Raw genomic sequence first — 7274 nt, 5'->3', positions numbered from 1 at the left:
ATAATCAACATCAACATCATTAAAATCAACATCAGCATCATCGTCAACATAATCAACATCAATATCATCATCATCATCAACATCAACATCAACATCATCAACATCATCAACATCAACATCAACATCAACATCAACATCATCAACATCAACATCATCAACATCATCAACATCATCAACATCACCAACACCAACATCACCAACATCAACATCACCAACATCAACATCATAATCATAATCATCAACATCATCATCATCTTCAACATCTTCAACATCTTCAACATCTTCAACATCAACATCAAAAATCATCATCTTCCTCATCATCACCAACATCATCATTATCATCATCATGATCATCATCAACATCATCATCATCACCAACATCATCACCAACATCATCATCATCAACAATATCATAATCAACATCACCAACAACATCATCACCAGCATCATCAACTTCATCATCCTCAACATCAACAACATCGTCATCATCAACATCATCAGCATCAGCATCATCAACATCCTCATCACCATCACCATCACCATCATCATCATCTTCCTCATCATCACCAACATCATCGTCATCGTCGTCATCGTCATCATCAACATCACCAACATCATCATCATCAACACCAACATCATCATCATCATCATCAACATCAACATCAACATCATCAGCATCAACATCAACATCAACATCAACATCATCAACATCAACACCATCATCATCATCAACATCCACATCAACATCATCATCATCAACATCACCATCACCATCACAATCACCATCACAATCACCATCAAAATCACAATCACCATCATCATCATCAGCAGCATCAACATCAACATCATCAACATCAACATAGTCATCTTCAACATCACCAACATCATCATCAACATCACCAACAACATCTTCACCATCATCAGTGTCATCATCCTCAACATCAACAACATCGTCATCATCAACATCATCAACATCATCATCATCATCAACATCAAAATCATCAACATCATCAACATCATCTTCCTCATCATCACCAACATCATCGTCATCATCGTCATCATCTTCAACATCACCAACATCATCATCAACAATATCATCAACATCACCAACAACGTCATCATCCTCAACAACATCGTCATCATCAACAACATCAACATCATCAGCATCATCAACAGCAAAATCATCAACATCCACATCATCAACATCATCATCCTTATCATCACCAACATCATCATGATCATCATCATGATCATCATCGTCATCATCAACATCGTCATCGTCATCATCATCAACATCGTCATCATCATCAACATCGTCATCTTCAACATCACCAACATCAACAATATCATGATCAACATCACCAACATCATCATCATCAACATCAACAGCATCGTCATTATCAACATCATCAGCATCATCATCAGCATCATCATCAACATCACCATCATCAACATCGTCATCTTCAACATCACCAACATCATCATCAACAATATCAGCATCATCATCAACATCACCAACAGCAGCATCAACAGCATCATCAACGTCATCACCATCAACATCACCATCAACATCACCATCAACATCACCATCAACATCACCATCAACATCACCATCAACATCACCATCAACATCAACATCACCATCAACATCACCATCAACATCACCATCAACATCACCATCAACATCACCATCAACATCACCATCAACATCACCATCAACATCACCATCATCATCATCACCATCATCACCACCATCACCATCATCACCACCATCATCACCACCATCATCAACATCACCATCATCAACAGCATCATCATCACCATCATCATCACCATCAGCATCACCATCAGCATCACCATCAGCATCACCATCAGCATCATCAATATCATCATCATCCACATCAACATAATCAGCATCATCATCACCAACAACAGCATCATCAGCATCATCAACATCATCATCAACATCATTTTCATCACCATCACCAACATCACCATCACCATCATCATCATCATCTTCATCACCATCACCATCACCAACTTCATCATCCACAACATCATCAACATCACCATCAACATCACCATCACCATCAACAACATCACCATCAACACCATCAACATCAAGTTCATCATCATCATCAACATCACCATCACCATCAACATCACCATCAACACCATCAACATCAAGTTCATCATCATCATCAACATCACCATCACCATCAAAATCACCATCAACATCAACAAAAAAATCATCATCATCAACATCATCATTATCATCATCATGATCGTCATCACCATCACCATCGCCATCAACATCAGCATCATCATCATCATCATCATCAGCATCATCAACGACATCAACATCATCAACATCATCGTCATCTTCATCAATATCATCAACATCAGCATCAACATCATCAACATCAGCATCAACATCAACATCAACATCATCAACATCATCATCATCAACCTCAACATCATCAACCTCAACATCATCAACCTCAACATCATCATCATCGTCATCAACATCAACATCAACATCAACAGCATCATCATCATCAACATCATCATCATCGTCATCATCAACATCATCAACATCATCATCATCATCATCATCAACATCATCAACATCATCAACATCATCAACATCATCAACATCATCAACATAATCAACATCAACAGCATCATCTTCCTCATCATCACCTACATCATCATTATCATCATCATGATCGTCATCAACATCATCATCACCATCATCATCACCATCATCATCATCATTATCATCATCAACAATATCATCATAATCAACATCACCAACAACATCATCACCAGCATCATCAACTTCATCATCCTCAACATCAACAACATCGTCATCATCAACATCATCAGCATCAGCATCATCAACATCCTCATCACCATCACCATCACCATCATCTTCCTCATCATCACCAACATCATCGTCATCAACATCATCAACATCAACCATCATCTACATCATCCATCATCAACAATCATCCAACATCAACAATCATCCACATCATCCACATCATCCACATCATCATCATCATCAACATCATCAACATCATCATCTTCATCATCTTCATCATCTTCATCATCTTCATCACCATCAACATCATCATCTTCATCATCCACAACATCACCATCACCATCATCATCATCGTCATCGTCACCATCATCACCACCATCATCATCACCATCATCATCATCATCATCAACATCACCATCTTCATCATCATCATCAGCAACAGCATCATCATCACCATCATCAACATCATCAACATCAACATCAACATCATCCATCATCAAAATCATCAACATCAACATCAACCATCATCAACAACATCAGCAACATCAACAACATCATCAACATCATCAACATCAACATCATCAACATCATCAACATCATCAACATCATCATCAACATCATCATCATCATCTTCATCATCAACATCATCATCATCATCTTCATCACCATCAACATCAACAACATCACCATCAACATCACCATCATCAACATCACCATCAACATCACCATCATCAACATCAAGATCATCATCACCACCATCATCAACATCATCATCATCAACATCAACAACATCATCATCAACATCATCAACATCATCATCATCATCAACATCATCAACATCATCATCATCATCAACATCATCAACATCATCATCATCATCAACATCATCAACATCATCATCATCATCAACATCATCATCTTCATCATCAACATCATCATCATCATCTTCATCACCATCAACATCAACACCATCAACATCACCATCATCAACATCAAGATCATCATCACCACCATCATCAACATCATCAACATCATCATCATCATCAACATCATCAACATCAACATCATCAATATCAACATCATCCATCATCATCATCAACATCACCATCAACATCACCATCAACGTCAACAACATCAACATCATCTTCATCAACATCAACTTCATCATCCACAACATCATCACCATCACCATCATCGTCACCATCATCGTCACCATCATCATCACCATCATCACCACCATCACCATCATCAACATCACCATCTTCATCATCATCATCAGCAACAGCATCACCATCATCATCAACATCTTCATCATCATCAGCATCATCAACGACATCAACATCATCAACATCTTCATCATCACCATCACCATCACCATCACCAACATCAACATCATCAACATCAACATCATCATCATCATCATCATCAACATCATCATCATCAACATCATCATCAACATCATCATCATCATCTTCATCACCATCATCATCACCATCAACATCACCAACATCAAGATCATCATCACCACCATCACCATCAACATCACCATCAAGATCATCATCATCACCACCATCAATATCAAGATCATCATCATCATCACCACCATCACCACCAACATCACCATCAACATCACCATCAACATCACCATCAACATCACCATCAACATCAAGATCATCATCATCATCACCACCATCACCATCACCATCATCGTCATCAACATCATCATCATCATCGTCATCATCACCAGCATCACCGTCATCACCATCATCAACAACATCATCATCAACGACATCAACATCATTATCAACAACATCATGTTCATCACCATCACCAACATCATCAGCATCATCAACAAAAATCATCAACATCACCATCATCATCATCCTCAACATCAACAACATCGTCATCATCAACATCATCATCAACATCTTCATCATCCACAACATCAACATCATCAACATCAGCATCATCAATAACATCATCACCATCACCATCACCATCATCACCATCATCACCATCAACACCATCGTCATCAACATCATCGTCATCTTCATCATCATCATCAACAGCATCAACATCATCAACATCACCAACACCAACATCACCAACATCAACATCACCAACATCAACATCATAATCATAATCATCAACATCATCATCATCTTCAACATCTTCAACATCTTCAACATCTTCAACATCAACATCAAAAATCATCATCTTCCTCATCATCACCAACATCATCATTATCATCATCATGATCATCATCAACATCATCATCATCACCAACATCATCACCAACATCATCATCATCAACAATATCATAATCAACATCACCAACAACATCATCACCAGCATCATCAACTTCATCATCCTCAACATCAACAACATCGTCATCATCAACATCATCAGCATCAGCATCATCAACATCCTCATCACCATCACCATCACCATCATCATCATCTTCCTCATCATCACCAACATCATCGTCATCGTCGTCATCGTCATCATCAACATCACCAACATCATCATCATCAACACCAACATCATCATCATCATCAACATCAACAACATCATCAGCATCAACATCAACATCAACATCAACATCAACATCATCAACATCAACACCATCATCATCATCAACATCCACATCAACATCATCATCATCAACATCACCATCACCATCACAATCACCATCACAATCACCATCACAATCACAATCACCATCATCATCATCAGCAGCATCAACATCAACATCAACATCAACATAGTCATCTTCAACATCACCAACATCATCATCAACATCACCAACAACATCTTCACCATCATCAGTGTCATCATCCTCAACATCAACAACATCGTCATCATCAACAACATCGTCATCATCAACATCATCAACATCATCATCATCATCAACATCAAAATCATCAACATCAACATCTTCCTCATCATCACCAACATCATCGTCATCATCGTCATCATCTTCAACATCACCAACATCATCATCAACAATATCATCAACATCACCAACAACGTCATCATCCTCAACAACATCGTCATCATCAACAACAGCAACATCATCAGCATCATCAACAGCAAAATCATCAACATCCACATCATCAACATCATCATCCTTATCATCACCAACATCATCATGATCATCATGATCATCATCGTCATCATCATCAACATCGTCATCGTCATCATCATCAACATCGTCATCTTCAACATCACCAACATCAACAATATCATGATCAACATCACCAACATCATCATCATCAACATCAACAGCATCGTCATTATCAACATCATCAGCATCATCATCAGCATCATCATCAACATCACCATCATCAACATCGTCATCTTCAACATCACCAACATCATCATCAACAATATCATCATCATCATCAACATCACCAACAGCAGCATCAACAGCAGCATCAACAGCATCATCAACGTCATCACCATCAACATCACCATCAACATCACCATCAACATCACCATCAACATCACCATCAACATCACCATCAACATCACCATCAACATCACCATCAACATCACCATCAACATCACCATCAACATCACCATCAACATCACCACCAACATCAAGATCATCATCATCATCACCACCATCACCATCACCATCATCGTCATCAACATCATCATCAGCATCGTCATCATCACCAGCATCACCGTCATCACCATCATCAACATCATCATCATCAACGACATCAACATCATTATCAACAACATCATGTTCATCACCATCACCAACATCATCAGCATCATCAACAAAAATCATCAACATCACCATCATCATCATCCTCAACATCAACAACATCGTCATCATCAACATCATCATCAACATCTTCATCATCCACAACATCAACATCATCAACATCAGCATCATCAATAACATCATCACCATCACCATCACCATCATCACCATCATCACCATCAACACCATTGTCATCAACATCATCGTCATCTTCATCATCATCATCAACAGCATCAACATCATCAACATCACCAACACCAACATCACCAACATCAACATCACCAACATCAACATCATAATCATAATCATCAACATCATCATCATCTTCAACATCTTCAACATCTTCAACATCTTCAACATCTTCAACATCAACATCAAAAATCATCATCTTCCTCATCATCACCAACATCATCATTATCATCATCATGATCATCATCAACATCATCATCATCACCAACATCATCACCAACATCATCATCATCAACAATATCATAATCAACATCACCAACAACATCATCACCAGCATCATCAACTTCATCATCCTCAACATCAACAACATCGTCATCATCAACATCATCAGCATCAGCATCATCAACATCCTCATCACCATCACCATCATCATCATCTTCCTCATCATCACCAACATCATCGTCATCGTCGTCATCGTCATCA

General features: G+C 38.3%; 1 pseudogene; it reads left to right on the top strand.

Moving 5' to 3' along the window:
* Positions 1 to 524: 524 nt before the first annotated feature.
* LOC147123774 (uncharacterized) overlaps positions 525 to 7274 on the top strand; it is a 22145-nt pseudogene continuing 15395 nt past the window's right edge.

This window comes from Somniosus microcephalus, chromosome 2 (genome assembly GCF_052327205.1).
Source record: "Somniosus microcephalus isolate GS21.2 chromosome 2, FLI_Smic_1.0, whole genome shotgun sequence".
NCBI lineage: Eukaryota > Metazoa > Chordata > Chondrichthyes > Squaliformes > Somniosidae > Somniosus > Somniosus microcephalus.
Note: the sequence above shows the minus strand (reverse complement) of the source record. Positions and strands in the feature narration are given on the sequence as shown.